Below are 18,259 nucleotides of genomic sequence, written 5' to 3' on the forward strand. Positions count from 1 at the left end.
AAATCCTACAGCACTAATTGTCAAGCCAGACCTCTGTCTTCTGTCCACAATTAGACAGCCATTTCTCTTGACAGTGGTAACCAGGAAAGAGATGTTACTTTTCTGCCTCCTTCCCTGCTCCATACACACATCCCAAACCCACCGGAGCACTGGTAATTGGTTAACTGACTAATGAATGATTGACAACCTCTCTCTTTAGTGTACAAAAATCATTCAGTTAGTATGGTATTTTTAGGGGGCAAACAATGTGACACGATTGGTCCACATCCTCCAAGAAGAGGCCAAGAGCCCTGCAAGGAGGGAAGAAACTCAATATATATGGCTGGAGTCTAGATCAGTTTCAAGTTCTGTGTAAAGCCAAAGCATAGCCTGACTTTGTACATAGATTCCCCCATCACACACACACACATACACACAAACACACACACACAACGAGAGATCCTTTAGGACTTCTTGAGGATACAGTCAATATATTCTTTATCTGGTACATAGTGGATGCTCAGTAAATATTTGTTAAATAAAATCAGTGAAGGTGGCCACCATGACTTTGCTTATCTTGGGAAAGCTGCATGATCAAGTGAGAGAAGCATGGGCCACAGACCTGAGTTTAAATCCTGCCTCTGTTCCAAGCTATCTGAATGGACTTGGTCAAATGCCTTAACCTCTCAGAGTCTGGATTTCCTCATTTGTAAAATGGAAATGATAGTATCCACCTCCTAGAGTTGTTTTGATGATTAGATGAGCTGTTCTCAAGAAAACTTCTAGGTACCTACGAGGCACATGGGAAACAACAGTTACTTTTCCCTCTGTCTGGAATGTTCTTGCCAACTGGGCAGACTCCCTAGTACCCTCTAAGGCTCACCTTGACTATAACAGGCCAAGAAGAGGTGATGGCTCCTTCTGCCCTAGTTTCCTTGTATCTCTTCAGGCAGCTACTATTGCACTTCTCAGCCCAGATTGCAATGATTTGGGACATTGCTCTCTATCCTGGAGGTCAAGACCAACCATCCACCATTTTATGTCCTCATTGCTTAGCATACTGCCTGGCCCGTGTAGAAGGCACTCAATAAAAACTTTCTTTTCCATGTAGGAAAAGAGATTAAGAAGGACACATACCAAAATGTTACTGTGGTTATCGGTGGTTGGTGAAATTATGGGTGGTTTTCCTCTTTTTGGGGGGGGGGCTCATCTGTATTTTTTAAATGTTTTTCCCTACAAGGGTCATGTTTTATTTGAATAACAAAATGATTCTGTAAAAGTACATGTATACTCAGTGAGAAGATGGATAAATGGATGGATGGTTGGATGGATGGATGGATGGATGGAAGGAAGGATGGATGGATGGAGGGAGGGAGGGAGGGAGAGAGGGATGGGTGGGTGGATGGATGGACGGACAGATGGAAGGATAGGTGTATTTAATAAATGTAAATAGTTTCCATCCCTCTAGATTCTCAGTGTCTGGGTCTGAGGTTGAGTTTGCTGCAGGATGAGAAAAGGTATTTCCTCTCCCCATGAGCCGGCTCCCTATATCCTGCCAAATGGCTTTGAAGCTCTACTCCTGTTCAAACCCACATTTTCTGAATACCCAAACCAGGAAGGAAAAATCACCCCCCCCCCAACTTCCACCTTGGTCTATGCCAGGACTCAGCAAACTCTGTATATAAAGATCCAAATAGTAAATATTTTAGTCTTCAGGGGCCATATAGTTTCAGGTCACAATTTCTCAGTTCTACCCTTGTAGCATGAAAGCAGCCATCGATAATACATAAATGAATGACCATGGCTGTCTTCTCATCAAACCTTATTTACAAAAATGCAGCAGGCCAGATTCAGCCCAAGGGCCATATAGTTTGCCAATCCCTGGCTTATCACTTTGCCAATATTGTTCTCCTTCCCTGTAGGCCCTGAAGGACCCTGCCTGCCTACTTAGATTCTGTTCATCCTCTGTCTTCCAACTAGAGCATGACTACTTATCATCTATGGTGTTAGCCTGCTGTTATTACACTTTAATCACATGTATATAGTAGTAGATGCTACAACCATTTGCTGAGAAGCTTTCTACTTTGGCAGAGATTTTTTTAAAGGGGTATGTGTCAGAATGATGCTTGAGAAGAACTGGAAGGGGAGGATGCAAATAATAAATATTCATAGTAAGAGTATACAGGGCATTAACCTTATAATGATGTGGTCAGCCTAGTGATTCCCATCTTAGAAGAAAAAGACGTACCGAAAAAAAAAAAAAAGAAAGAAAAGAAAAGCTAGGCAGCTCTACAATGACCTAATGGCAAGCAACAGGGGAGCCAGGTCCTATGACTCAATGTCTCATTCCTTAAGAAGTGTCTTTATTTCTAAAATCTACAAGAAAAATAATAGAAATTTCTGTTGGGGAATTTAAGATCCAAGTACAAAGGAGCTTTTAGTGTCTTTGGACAAGCTGGGAATGATGAATCTAATGCCACCACTGGAGATGTTGCAATTTCCCTTCTAAATTAGCCACCATACAGCTGTCTGTGCAGAACTCTGGCTTCAGCTTTCGGCTTTCCTTTTTTTTTTTTTTCCCCTGTTCTCCTGAATGCTGAGCCTGTGCTCTTGGCTGAGATGGGCTAAGGTTTATGCCTGGGATCACATGGCAGCCCCAGCAGTTCTCCACAAATGCGACTGAGTAGTCCATAAATGGTCCTTGTTTGGTGGCAAAATGCTTGGCTCCCTCTCCCTAAAAAGGAAATTATAAAGAAAATGTACAGTACGGTCACCATGCCACCAATAACATAATTTCCTGGCTCTCAGACCACTTGCTGACAGAGCAGACCCTTGGAGAGCAGAGATGCAAGGCCGGTTGCTTCCCACTTGGGACTTTTCTGACACTGGATGACCTGGTCCTCGCAGCCAGTAGCAGCTCCTTCTGTGAGCTCCCACCATCTGCCCCCGCATCTCCCCCCCGCCCGCCCCCCGCCAGTCCCTGGAACTAAATGAAGGGAATACAGTTGAAGAGAGCTTTGACCTGGGGCTTTAAGACACGCCTCCTATGGCTTCCTTTGGAATTCTAGACTTAATGACTTCTCCTTTCCTTCCCCTCAAGCCATTCCAACCGTACCACATCTTTTTACACAAAGTTGGCGTAGTCAGCCGTGGACCCAGTCACTCGTTTCCTCACTCATTCATTCAGCAAGTCAGCATATATCAAGCACTATTAATAACTATTCCAGAACAGCAGGTTGAGCTAGGATTGTCCTGGGCCAGGCCTCTAGCTTTGGCCATGCAGCAAGGGACCTCAGATTATAGGTTCATGTCCCCTCGCTCCCTCTGTTGCTCTGTTCCTACTTTCCCCTGCTCTCCTCCTGCTGTGGCTCCCTTATAAAGTAGCAGAAGTGGGGAGCATGAGTGATGGAGCCCCTTGATGGCAGTGTTTTCTTTTCTCTTCTTTTTATTTTAAAAGAGTTTATTTACTTGAGAAAGAGAGAGAGAGCACAAGCAGAGGGAGCAGCAGAGGGAGAGGGAGAAGCAGGCTCCCCACCGAGCAGGGAGCCCAATGTGAGGCTCGATCCCAGGACCCTGGGATCATGACCTGAGCTGAAGGCAGACATTTAACCGACTAAGCCACCCAGGTGCCTCTGGCAGTGCTTTCAATCTGGCACTTGGCAGTGTAGCCAGGCATTCATCTGTCATGGTTTCTTCCTACTCCCGGTCACCTGGTAAGAGCCTTCAGCCAACAGAGGCCCTAAATCTTGACTCCTGCCTTTGATTCCAGCCCCCTTCCCATAGGTCAAGAATGCAGCCAGGCCTTTGACTGTTACTTAGCAGAATCACAGGGCTGACCTGTGATTGCATATTCCTTAGCAATATTAGGAGTAGCCAGCCTACTCCTAATATTGGCCAGGTTTCTACCTGGCCAACATCCAAGTTCAGGAGTCCGGCACAGGAACGGGATGAGAGGGAAAAGGAGAATGATCACTTATTCCTCTACGTGTTTATTTATGGAGCTTAGAGTTTCCACAGAGCATCCAAGAAAAGGCCTTACTTGGACTGTACTGATTTCAGAGTACGTTGGGAAGAAGCCAGCTCCTTCTACAGGGAAGATGAGCTTCCCAAAGCCCAAAGCTCAGTGGTACAGCAGTCACCTAGAGGGTATCTCACCAACAACCTATCATTTTGTTCCTCCCAGAAGTCTGAGCTATCAAAGAGTTCTCTTTTCGTTATCAAGGATGGACCAGCAAAACCGTACCACTAATGCCAGCCTTGGGACATGTGGCAGATGCTCTGCACCCCCTCCCCAGGCCCCTAGGACCACCTCTGAGTTCACCTACAGCCACATTGGATACTTCCCAGCAGGCTGGTAGCTTCTCACCACAAATACAAACCCTCTGCCTAAGGCTTTACCAGCCCCTCCTTGAGCTTGCTCAACCCACACAAGGCAACCCCCAACCAAAGAGGGACCAGGAGATAATGGATGGGTGGTCAAGCTCCAAGATGACACCAACGATCCTTGACTCCTGCCATGCATGCCCTTGTATCATGCCCTCCCACAACAGATACTGCTCTGACCTTTGTAACTAACATAGTAGAGTGGAAATGATGGGGCGTGACTTTTCAGGCTAGATCATAAAGGACATTGCTGGTTCTATTTTGTTCTCTTTTGGATCACTTGCTCTAGGGGAAGTCAGCTGCCATGTTATGAGGACACTCAAGTAGCCTTATGGAGAGGGCCATGTGGAGGGGAACTGAGGCCTCTTGCCAACAGCCAGCAGTGAATTGTCAGTCAGGTGAGGGAGCTGTCTTAGAAGTGGATCCTCCAGCCTCAGTTAAGTCCTCAGATGACCACAGCCTGGCCAACATCTCTCCTGCAGCCTTATGAGAGACCCCAAGCTGACCACTCAGCTAAACCAACCTCAAATTCCTAATCCTTAAAACTGTGAGAGATAATAAATGTTAATCATTGCTTTAAACTGCTAAGTTTAAGGTAACTTGTTACACAGTATTAGATAACTAATACGGTAGATAAATGTCCCAGCTCCCCCAGAAGCACATTCCACATGGTTCCTCAGGCAATCCCTAATGCGACTGAGCCCCAGTTGTCCACAGAGGTAATCTTACTGTGTGCTTTCTCTTTTCTTTTTCTTTTGTATTTTTTCTTCTATTTTTTCCCTCTGTGTTTCAATCTCCCCACTCCCTCGCCTCTGCTTCCTGTGATCATTTCCCAAATAAACTATCTGCCCCCAAGTCCTTGTCTTGGCATCTGCTTTGAGGGAACACAAACCAAGACAGGGCAACTTGTCCATATTCATGGATCAACTTTTCAAAGAAAGACTAGCTTTTAGGGGCGCCTGGGTGGCTCAGTCAGTTAAGCGTCTGACTCTTGATTTTGGCTCAGGTCATGATCTCAGGGTCTTGAGATCGAGCCCCATGTTGGGATTTGCACTGGGGGTGAAGCCTGCTTAAGATTCTCTCTCCCTCTCCCTCTGCCCCATCACCCCCATTCACTGTGTGCTCTCTCTCTCTCTCTCTCACAAAAAAAAAAAAGCTCTACCATATATTGTATGATTCCACTGATAGGAAATGTCCAGGACAGGCAAATCTATAGAGACAGAAAGTGGATTAGTGGTTGCCTTGGCCTGAGGGTGGGAGTGGGTACTGACTACATATGGACATGAGGGACCTTTTGGAGGTGATGGAAATTTCCTGAAACTGGATCATAATGGTAGCTGCATAACTATATACTTAATGAACATCACCGAATTGTTCACTTTAAGCAGGTAACTTTTATAGTATATAAATTATGCCTCAATAAAGCCGTTTTTTAAAAACTGATTTTTCATAGCTGAAACATGTGTAGAAATGAGGAAAGAGGAAAGCAGTAGGACAGAGGAAAACGTGACGGAAAGGACCCCTACTGGCAGACACACTAGAACCCGAAGAACTAGATTTGCTATGGTCTCTTCCAAAATAAAACCAACATATTTGATATAGGACAAGTAATAATTAGGCCAACTATGTCCACTCAAATATGGAAAACTAATATTAAAGACAGAATCTCCTGTGGGCTTTGTCTAACCAAAGAAGACTCCCCGAGAAATGCTACATCTGTGGTTTTAGGAACCAATACCCATGTCTGATATAGAAGGACACTCCTAGGGAACTTGTCTTGGGAAATCCAACAGCAACAACCAATCCTTGGGGAACGTGAGGTACAGTGGGGGAGGCTGTGAGATTCTGGCATCTCAACCCCATGACAAGAGGGAGGAAAGCACCAATGGTCATCCATTTCCTTACAATGAGAAGAACTTAGGTGCATACATGTCTTCCTTAATCCTTCTTGCTGGGGCTGCCAGAGAGAAGCAATATTCCCAGGAAAATGAGTGATGTAACCCATTCTAGGTACCTCCTTCCTTCAGTTTGGCCAGGTTTCTACCTGGCCAACATCCAAGTTCAGGAGTCCGGCACAGGAACGGGATGAGAGGGAAAAGGAGAATGATCACTTATTCCTCTACGTGTTTATTTATGGAGCTTAGAGTTTCCACAGAGCATCCAAGAAAAGGCCTTACCTGGACTGTACTGATTTCAGAGTACGTTGGGAACATCTGTAATTGATATGGGGGACACACATACAGAAACACACACACACACACACACACACACGCACACATACCAGCTACTCGGCTTTGTCAGTCAGCTTTTGCTATATAACAAACCATCCCAAAACTTAGTGGCCCAAAACAACCATCATTTTATTTAGATCATGATTCTGAGGTTTGTCCAGGTAGTTCTTTTGGTCTGAGCTCAGACTTCTCATTTACCTACAGTCAGCTAGCGAGCTATCTAGAGTCTGGGTGCTAGGATGGTCACACTCATGTGCCTAGTATTAGCAAGATACTGGCTGGGGCAATGGGGACAACTACATGTCTCTCATCATCCAGCAGGCAATCCTGGGTCTCAGGGTCCCAGGACCCACAAAAGAACAAGCCCAAGTACACAAGCATGTTTCAAGTCTCTGCTTGCTTCGTGTTTGCTAATGTCCCATTGGACAAAGCGGGTCACATAGCCAGACTAGACTCAACGGGTGAAGAAACAGATTCCACCTCCTTTTTTTTTTTTTTTTTTAAACAAATTCCACCTCTTGATGGGAAAATCTGCGATGCCACAGGCAGGTGAACTATTTTGGACCATCATTCATATAATCTACCACACCTGTTTGTTTTGTTCTTTTAAAATTCTCCTCTCTTTTGAGATCTGCAGGTTGTCATTCTTCTCACTTGCTGGAGAATATGTTTTGTTCAACAGCTGTTCTAGCAGATAGAAAATATAATTTATTTTGAGATGAACCATTTTGCTCTGAGAATAATTAAACTCTAGCTCTTTCTCTTGAAAAGAAAACTCTCTATTGCCCTAATCAGCTCCTGACTGCAATATAGATACCCCCAGAGTCTGGTTACAAGCCAAATACAGAATGTCATTCCAGGGAACCTGTTGACAGTGTGGATTTGGCTCACAGGTCACGGTGGTCCTGAAGTAAAGAAAAATGGCAGTGTCAAAGTCATGAAGGAGGAGACAGGGAGAGGGAGTAAGAAAGTGAGAGGAGAGAAAATGCTCAGTTAATAGAACTGGCCTTGGTGTCACCATGAAGAAACACCCAAGCATATACCACTCAACACCTCAGGAGGAATTTGTGGCCTGCAGACCTAGCTGCATCTTTTTAAGGGTGATTCAAGTGCATCTGGGGTAAAATTTGACTAATCACAGTGGAGGGAAAATGCTCTGTGTTCAATTACATACCGTCATAGCCAGTCAACACTGTTGGGGCCTGTGAAGGACAAGGGGAGAGAAAAGGTTGCTGGGTAATGGAGGTAGGTGGGGAAGGGCACATCAGGATTGGAAGGATTTTCCAGGAAAAGAGAGAGATTTGAGACTTCAGTTTCAGCTCCCCACTGTGAGACAAACATGCAGGGGAAAGAACAGAGCCCTTCAAGTCACTTCCTTCCTGCTTTACTCAGCTCCTGAAACACAATCAGCTCTGGCTTAACTTGGTGTCAGGCAAGGGTTCAACAACCAGTAAGTAACAGTTCCGCCCAAAGCTCACCAGGCCATGGTATAAGCACACAGACACAGGGCAGATGCAGGATAGGCCAGAGCAGGTAAAACTCTCAGTGAGGCCTGGAGAATAATGTTCTTCCCTCAAGGCATGGAAGAGCAGTTCCCTAAGCAGCCCCTTGGGGGGTCTGAGGGCTTGCTTTGGGGGTGAAGGCTGCTGGCTGTCCATTAGAATCCACTTTCCCCTTCTTACTGGGCACACAACTTGAGTACATTTCCCAGACACCCTTGTAATGAGGCTTGGTCATGTGATTGAATTCTGGCCAGTAGGATGTGAGAGGAAGCGACTTAAGCCACTTCCAGGACAAGGATATAAGATGGTAGACATGTCTCCTCCATGTTATCTTTCTCCTTCCCACTACCGGAACCCATCACAGTCTAGTTTCAATCATACCGATAACAACAATACCTAGGGGATGGCAGAGGCACACAATCAAATGAACTCGGGTTTCTGACTAACTGTGGAGCAGAGCTGCCTCGCCAGTCTGAGCCATGTACTCTGAAGTATTACCTGAAACACAAATAAACCTCTTGGTTCTGTAGGCTATACTCTGTTGTTAGGTCTCTTTGTTACAGCAACTTAGCTTTTCACTCTAATACTTTCATTCATTCAACCTAAATGTTGTAGGTCCCCTTGGGGAGATTCTCCTGTATCTTGAGGTCACCGTGAAGCCAGTAAATTTTAAAAAATCAAAATATATATCCAACTCTAAAAAGACTGTAGAATAATGGATGCTTTCCCTGAAAGTTTCTTGGGAAGAGGATGCAGAAGACGTGTTGACGTTGCACATGACTCAGTAAAACTGCTTCAGAACATCTTTTTTTCTCCCCAGAGTTTATTCCCTATGGCAATTAGCATCCTTGGTGTGTATGTTTCTCATTCTTTCTCTTGCCCTTATGCTCTACACACACACACACACACACACACACACACACACACACACACACTCCTCCTCCTCTTAAGCCTCTCTCCCCCTTCTGCTCGTTGCTCTGCTTCTGTAGCCTCCTCCTCCTTCTAGTCTTGTCTCTCTTGGCTCCCCGCTTTGTAGGCCGAATGACCATCCAGGTCATAAAAAACAAAAGATCATCCTTAGCATCTCCTCTTATTAGAAGGCAGTGAAATAGTAACTATTTTCATGTTTATGAAGTCAGGAGGAATATAAATCATTTAATTTTTTTCTCTGTCCTACATAGGAAAAAATTTCTAATTGAGCATTTACTATGAACTCACAAGACAGACATAGAACCAGCTGGAAGGAATCTTGAAGAGCAACCAAAGAGAAAAACCAAAGTTCAGAAAATTACTTGCCTGGAAATTATTAGCGGAAGAACTAACACTAGACCCTGGTCTCTTAACCACTCATGCTCAACTTCTAATCCCATGCTCCTCTGTGACACCACCCTCACTTCTTGCTCGGAAACTCAGAGGAAAGTATCTGAGCCCCCCCCCCCCCCAGAATGCTTGCTGGAACTTCCATACACTAGACCCATCAGAGGGGGAGGAAGGCAGGCCAGTCAAAGGGCTTGGGAAACTGAGCCAGTCACAGAGGCAACCAGACCAAAGCCTGCACACCTATCCTGTGACCTACCAGTTTCACTCCTACATATTTACTCAAGGGAAATGAAAATACATGTATGTAAGAATACCTGTGCATAAATGCTCGTGAAAGCTTTGTTCGTAATAGATAGAACAGGAAATAATGCAAATATCCAACATGAGGAGAACGGATGAATAAATTATGCTGTAGTCATACAATGAAATGGGATCCAGCAATAAAAAAGGAATGAACTGCTGTTATATACAACAACATGGATAATCTGAAAAGCATTATATTGAGTGAAAGAAGTAAGACATAAAAGAGTACATACTGAATGACTTCATTTTTGTGAAGTTCTAGAACAAGTCAGACTAATAGGCGATGAGAGAAATCATAGCAGTGATTGTCTCTGGCGGGGGTGGGAGACTGGCTGCAAAGGGGCACAAGGAAACATTCTGCGGTGACTGAAATGCTCTATATCTCAATTTGTAAGGTTAGGGTTGCGTGTATACATTTGTCAAGCTCACCGAATAATACATTGAAGAAATGTGTATTTAACTACAGATAAATTATAACACAGACACACACATACACACACAAATATTATTGGGAGAAAAAAGACAATTATAAGAAAAATGGATACATTCAACTTGCGGCTTTTGTTTCTTGCCATATAATGTTACAAAGCAGATCTCCCCCCAGTGCCATTGCTCACTCTTATCTCTCGGCTTCATCTATTCTTCACCTTCATTCCATCCCTGATAATCACATCCAAAGCTCTCCCCATATCCATCAAAACCATCATGCCAAATGTATGGAATGAAAACATACAGCTTCAGCCTGGGACCAAGCCTACATGAGCACCCTAGGCTCATCCTTGGGTTCTGTACTGTACTTTCAGGTCAGTCGTGAATGAAAAATGCAAGGGCAGGGAGGTAATGGAAGCTCTTTACCACCTCTTAGAGCTCAATCTCACTGGGCAACTCTGGGAAACAGTATGGAATGATCCCATCCAAGTGATGAGGAAGCTGGGGAATTTACACACCAATTCCCATAGTCCCTGGTTGAAGGTGTCAATTCATCAGAACTTCTAGTTTACTGTGTGTACAGGCAGGGTGCGATCTGGCAGCTAGGGAAAGCCCTCAGGCAAAGAAATGTATAAGTTGGCCGCCGGAAGTCAGATAGATTTGTACAGAAATGGTAAGGCCTGAAGGGTTAAGGGTGGGGCATTATAACTGTCTGCTATAAGACCTAAACACATAGGACTGAGTTTTGTTCCCTGATTGGGTCTGGTGTCTTAATCCAGGACCCCCTCCCTGTACTGGTCAGCTTTTGCTGTGTAACAAACTACCCCAAACCATAGTGACTTAAAACAATAAATATCTTACTTAGCTCATAATTCTGTGGGTTGACCAGGTACTTCTGATTTGGGCCAGCTCAGCTGATCTCTGCTCAGCTCTCTTACATGTCTGTAGACATGAGTTAAATGAATGGTTGTTTTAAGCCACTAAATTTTAGGATGGTTACATGGTGAAAGCTAATTGATACGTGGGGTAAAGGAGTGAAGTTAGATATTAGGTGATCAGGTAAAATGAAGGGGACGTTTAATCTGAGACTTAAAAGATGTCAGGGAGATGGTGATGTTAAGAGGTGGTAAGGCATTCAAGGCACAGAGAACAGCAAACACAAAGGTCATGACAGAAAAGGGCTTGGTGTTTTGAGGAAACTGAAAGAAAATGAAGAAATGCTGGTAGGACTGAAGACAAGAGTGAGAGAGAGACAGAAGGAGGGGGAAGGGAGGGGAATGGAGGGGAGGCATGGAAGAAGATTGAAGGGCACAGGGAAAATCTATTTATCCTCTGACTCATAAGAGGAAAGAAGTCATAAGAATATGTTCTTTATTAGTATCCTTCATTAATAGAATCTTAGTCAAAAATACATTCTGAATATGCAGCATTTTTATTGTATATATTATTCATAGAGAATATGCTAATAAAAATTATTCATATTCTTTATACAGTCTTCTCATGCTCTTCACTCTCCCCTTTCTCTTCTCCCCAGGCTCAGCTATAGGAGGAGGGAGCTGTGGCAGAGGCAAGTGGGATAGTCCTGAACGTGAAGACAAAATGAAAACCCATTGTTTAAACAAGAAGTCATAAAAACAAGACAGTGGTGTGAGTCGGCCATTCAGCAAATTGGCCATTTGGCAAACCGGATTCTGGAAAATTGGCTTCCAGCTTTGCAACCCTGAAAACTTCCAGCCCTTCGCTCTTCGTGCTTTAGTCTTCTCAGAAAATAGACTGGATGAAGCTGAAGTCCCTTCCAGCTCTAGTGTAATGAGGTTTTATGGGACCCATGAGTTCCATGGGGTTGTGTGTGGGTGTGCATATGAGTAAGTAGAAATTAATTAATCTCAGATGCCTGAAAAGTACTAAAATAGAAAAGGAGTGAGGGACCTTGGACGTTGAGGAAGGAGAGAGCGGGGGGGAGGGTTCGGAGGGGAGGCATTCACTGAGTCGTCTTGAATTGCACCAGACTTTAGTTCAACAATAAACTAGTCCTCTAATTTCAAAGTCTAATGCTTGGGCACGAATGTGTTGTAACAGGGGAATGGATGTGGAAATAGACCAGAATTGAAAGCCTTGTCTCAACAATCAATTAAATTCACCAGGCAAATCCCCAAATAAGCCTTGTTTAGTTTTGTTTTCTTCAGTGAGGAAACTATATCATATCTGGCATAGAAGCAGACTTTCAAACAAAAAAGGGGGCAAATGTAGAAAGAAAATTAAAAAATACATCGTGCTTAACGTACTAATCAGGAGACCAAGGACATGGACCTGGTTCTGCTATTAACTGTGTAACACGGAGAAAATCACATCATCCTTCTGAGCCACAGTTACCTCTTATGAAGACATAGACTGGATCACAGATGGCAAAAAACCTAGCATGCATGATACCACCATCCCTGTCCAGGCCAGTGAGAGATATCAATAATCAGTCATAGAAATCTTTCCAGGAATATCTAGAGATGTCCTCAGAGTCCACTCAACACAGTGCTTCCAGGAACCACTGCTAAATTAACAGCATTGGCTCTCAAAGTTAAACCTATCTACTTTTCTGAACTAGCTCACTGGTTCCCAACCTGTGGGCTGCAGACTTCTGGGACGCTGCGAGATTACGTCTGTTAAGTCATATGCTCACCAAGCCCATGTGCAGTTTCAATAAAGTGCTGCCTTATCAGTATCTTCATTCCAAAGAGAGATGGTGAATATCTGGCCAAGGGCATTTCAAACTCTTCTTCTGCTCTGGTATTTTCTATTCCAAGGCCAATTTTCTTTCTATCTTAAACCCACTTCTCCTCTACTTCCTTCCCCCTACCCAAGATTTTCTAACACTAACATGGACTCTGGTCAGGACAGAATTTCCCAATGCTCTCTGATAAGGGAAAGAACCGGGCAGCATAGGTCAGCAGATGAGTCACAACAATCATCATTGCTTTGTCCTTGACATGGGCTGTTACCAACTTGAGGGTCATCTGCCCAAACTGGCTCTGGACTTCACCTTTTTATTTCAGGTCATAAGGCCAGAGTCTTTCTTTTCATATCATTTCCCAGACTTTCCTAAATGTTTAATACCATCTCAGATTCAAGTTTAGTTTCTCCTTCAGCATTTTAGGGTGCAAAGCTAAGACCCAGGGTGATATGGAGTACAAGCTTGGGCACCATCAATTACTAGTTAAATGACCTTCAGTCGTTTTCTTCATGTCTTTGAGTCTCAGTTCCTTCATCTATAAAGTGGGATAGTTGTGGTGATTAAATAAGACAATGTACGTAAATTGCCTAGTAAAGAGCCTGCCACGTAGGTGTTCAATAAATGATAATAATGATGGTGTATGATAGATAAGTTTATTGGACACTTAGTATAATGTCGGGCACTCTGTTGAGCATGTTATGGACAACCCGTTTAACCAAGTATATTTCTTTTTTGTGATGGAATGTAAAAAAGGCCACAGTTCTTTGCAGCTTCTATATCTCCACTCTTTGATTCTGGGAACAGGCCAATATAATGTAACAGAAACTACGCTGTGTGAGTTCTGAGACCGAGCCTCACCAGACTCTGCAGACTTCTGCTCTTGCTCTACTGGAAGGTGAGAGACAAACGGAGCAAAGACATGCTTTCCCAGCTAAAGCCATCCCAGACCAACCAGCCCCCAGCCAACACAGCAGCTGGCCATATTTGCATGAGGGAGCCCAGTCAGCTGATCAGGTAAGCCTGACTTAGATCAGCACAACTGTCTAGCAGATCCCATCCCAAATTGCTGCCCCACAGAATTGTGAACTAAATAAAGGATTGTTGTTTTAAACCACTAAGTTTTGTGATGGCTTGTAATGCAGCAATAGGTGATATACTTTTCTTCTTGAGTATACACCTAGACTGTATTTCCCATAGCCCCTTTATCCTAGATTGGCCATGTGACTAGTTCTTCCCAATTAAATGTGAGTGAAAAGTGGCATGTGTCTCTTTCACATCAAAGTGGTTTAGAAGCTAGTGTGCCTTCTTACTTTTTCTCCCTCTGTCTGTCAACTGGATGCAGAGGTTCCAGCAGAGGGCTTCAAGGCCTTAGGGGATGTCAAGCCAGAATATGGAAAGAATCTGGGTCCCCGAATCACTACCACATGGAGGAGAGCCATCCACCAAAGGAGAACATCCACTTGGACTTTACATGATCAAGTAATAAACTTCAATTGTGTTAAGCCACTGAGGTTTGAGGATGTCTCTGCTATGATAGTTAGCATTGTCTTAGCTAGCACATAGGGATTATATAATTAAATTATCCCCATTTGAATATTATACAGCCATCAAAAGAAATGAAATCTTGCCATTTGCAATGACGTGGATGGAACTAGAGGGTATTATGCTAAGCGAAATAAGTCAATCAGAAAAAGACAATTATCATATGATCTCACTGATATGAGGAATTTGAAAACAAGACAGAGGATCATAGGGGAAGGGAGGGGAAAATGAAACAAGATGAAACCAGAGAGGGAGACAAACCATAAGAGACCCTTAATCTCAGGAAACAAACTGAGGGTTGCTGGAGTGGAGGGGCGTTGGAGGGATGGGGTGGCTGGGTGATGGACACTGGGGAGGGTATGTGCTATGGTGAGCGCCGTGAATTGTGTAAGACTGATGGATCGCAGACCTGTACCCCTGAAACAAATAATACATTATATGTTTAAAAAAAAGACAAAAAAATAAAAATAAATTATCCCCATTTACTGTTGACGGAACTGAGGTAAAAAGAAATGAAGCTAGTAAGAGTTGGAATATGAACCCAGCCTGTCTGATTCGTAGCAACTCCGTATCTTATCTTCCCAAGGTAGTTGTAACAGTCATTATTGTTAATATTCCTCGAGGTTTTAATTTGCTTGAATGATGAGTTACTGTGTAGAGACACAACAATGCAAGCCTTTGCCATTTCTTGCCCTTCCCTCATTCCCCAAATTGTATAGGCTTTGAGGTTGTTGTGGAGGGAAGAATTCATATTGGTGTCCCCGTCTCTTCTGACTCCAGCTGGCCAGTCTGTCTGTCACAAAGAGAATGGCCGGAAGTGCTTACACCTATGGAACTTCTCACTAATGCAAGAGCTAGCTTCATCCACAGCTTTCTGCAGAGCTCAGGGTCCAGCACAAGCTGCACGCTCCTGTGCATTTCAGCATTCTCCCCTTGGTTCCCCATGCCTCTCACTGTACACCATAGCCTCCCTTCAGTCACAAGGATCAGTGCGGCAGAAGGGACAAAGAAATGTTTGTTCCTTGTGCTTTCATTCAATAGGTAGTGAGCACCTACTATGGGCCATGTGCTGTGCTGGGCACTGGGAATACAACGAAAAACAAAACTGATAGAATCCCTGCCTTCACCAAGCTTTGATCTGAGGGAAAAAGGAAAAGGAGTAGTTAGGATGCTGACAGAGGTGTGAATCTGCTTAGATATAAATGAATATCCAGAACAGATGAGTGATGGCGTATACGGTGGTTATTTTGCCAACATCTAGGGCAGCAGTTCTTCAATTTAGCTTGTATGAGAATCATCCAAAGAGGCTTTAGTTTAAAAAATACACTACAGGGCCCTGTCCTCAGAGATCTTTTGATCTGGAAGATCAGAAGTATGGATTCAGGAATCTGCATTTTTAACAAACTCACTGGGAAATTCTAAGTCAGATGGTCCTTTGAGAAACCCTAGTCAATGGTAGGGTGCGGCATTTCCACAGAACTTCACAGATGTTGTACTAGAACTCACGGGCAGATCTAGGCAAAGCCTCTGAAGCCAAAAGCTGGAGGCACTGGGGAGCAACATGATGGGGTATAGAAATGCTAGCAAGTCAGCACCACAGAATGCCCAGAAGAACAGAGAACAAAGAATCCCATTAAATCCATTGAGTCTCCATGAAAAGACAGAGAGAAAGGGCAACTGTCATCACTAAAGTGACAAATAACATGCTGAATGTGAGTACTCTGCCTGAATTAAGTTAGCAGAAGGCTTTCAGGGAAGCAGCTTGTGGGAACACATTAAAATAGCACAAGAGACTGAAGCACTTTATGGGTAACTCAGATTTTTCTTACCTTAAATCAAATATTCATTGAAACGAAGAATTCCTACCCAAAACAAGCAGCACTGAACTGTTTCAAGAAGGTCCCAGTTATAGCTGTGTCCCTGGCCAAGGCCCAGCTAGGGAAACAGATCCCTGCCCTCTACTCAGAGATTCGGTTCCTAAGGACACAACAAGGACAAGTGGGTAGAAATTACAGGAAGGCAGAGTTCAGCTTGCTGTGAGGAAGGACTTTTGAATAACTTAAAAATGGAATAGGCTGCCTTTTGAGGCAGCAAACTGTTATTTTGAAGAATTCAAGCCAAGTCCAGATGTACTGCTCTGTATTTACCAAGCTCTCTTTGTATCTAGTGATACAAAGAACAAGATTAAGACATAGTCCTTGGCCTCAATGAACTCATACTCTAGTGCGGGAGGCAGAAAAATAAGCCCCCAAATGTAATATGGTACAATGACACCATGACTACAGTATACCTGGGTACTGCAAGGGCCTAAGAGAGGAGGTTGTGGCTCAGATGGAAAGGTCGGAGAAGGCCTCCTAAAGGAAGTGACATGAGATTTGCCTGCTAAGTCTCTCAAAGGAGAAGGAATGGCATTCTGGGCAGATGGTATGGCATATGTGAGGGCATGGAGCAAGAAACAGCATTATAGGAAGGAGAAAAGACACAAGTTCAATAGGATGCAGTGTAGGGTACCGCAGAAGGAAGGAGGTAGGACAAAAAGCTAGAGAGGCAGGCACAGACAGATCAGATCATGAGGAATTTCTTAGGCTAAGATGAGAGGTTATCATTTTTTTTTTTTAATCTTGAAAATGGTGAGGAGCCAATGGAGGTTGACCTACGTGACTTCTGAAGCCGTTTCCAATAAAAAAAATTCTTTGAGTCTAGACAACAATTTGCTTCTTCTAAAATTACTTTATAAATTGGTAACATATATAAAGTCAATGCCATTTTAGTCACAATCAAACATTTATAGGATCTTGGTATGTGAATGATGTGGTATTTTAAATCGGTAGAGAAAGAAGACACTATTAATAAATAGTGTTGGAACAGCTGGCTAGCCATAAGGCAAAAGATCAATTTAGATCCATCCGTACATACGTCATCCACAAGCATAAACTCCAAATGGATCAGGGATCTAAATGTAAAAGAAAAAAAGATGAAACCCTGTAAGTGCCAGGAGAAAACATAAATGAATTGCTTTGTAATGTGGGTGTGGAAAAGGCTTTTTAACTCTGTCTTAAAATCCAGAGGCAATAAAGAAAAGGTTGACAAACTTGATTATTTAAAAATAAGCTTTAGGGTGCCTGGGTGGCTCAGTCAGTAGAACATGCAACTCGATCTTGAGAGTTCTAAGTTTGAGCCCCACGTTGAGTGTAGAGATAACATAAAAATAAAATCTTTTAAAAAATAGAATAAATTTGCATGGCCAGAAACACTATAAACAAAGTCAAAAGACAACTGACAAATGGAGAGAAAAATCTGAAATACACCACAGAAAAGGCATGAATAGTCCTAATATATAAATAACTCTTAAAAATGGAAGGACAAGGGGCTGAGGGAAGGGTAGAATGAAGAGTTACTGCTTTATGGTTATAGACTTTCTGTTTGGGGTGACAGAAGTGTTCTGCAAATAGATAGTGGTGATGGTTGTACAACACTGTGGATGTACTTAATACCAGTGAATTGTATACTTAAAAATGGATAAAATGGCAAGTGTTATGTTATATATACAGTTCTTTTTTTTTTACCATCATAAGCTTTTTTTTAAAAAATCTTTGAAAAAAACCCTGAAGGACAAAGCATCAAAAAACCCGATGAGAAAAACCTGAAAAAGACATGAACAAACAATTCACAAAGAAGTTATAAAAATGGCCCTTAAACATAAGAACTGTCATTCATAATTAGAGAAATACAAAATAAAGCAACACTATGATACCATCTCTCACCTACCAGATTGGTAAAACTTAAAAAGTATGACAACAAAGTGTGTCGGCAAGGCTGTGAGCAAACAGGCACTCTCCTACATT

Source organism: Zalophus californianus, chromosome X, assembly GCF_009762305.2.
Source record: "Zalophus californianus isolate mZalCal1 chromosome X, mZalCal1.pri.v2, whole genome shotgun sequence".
NCBI lineage: Eukaryota > Metazoa > Chordata > Mammalia > Carnivora > Otariidae > Zalophus > Zalophus californianus.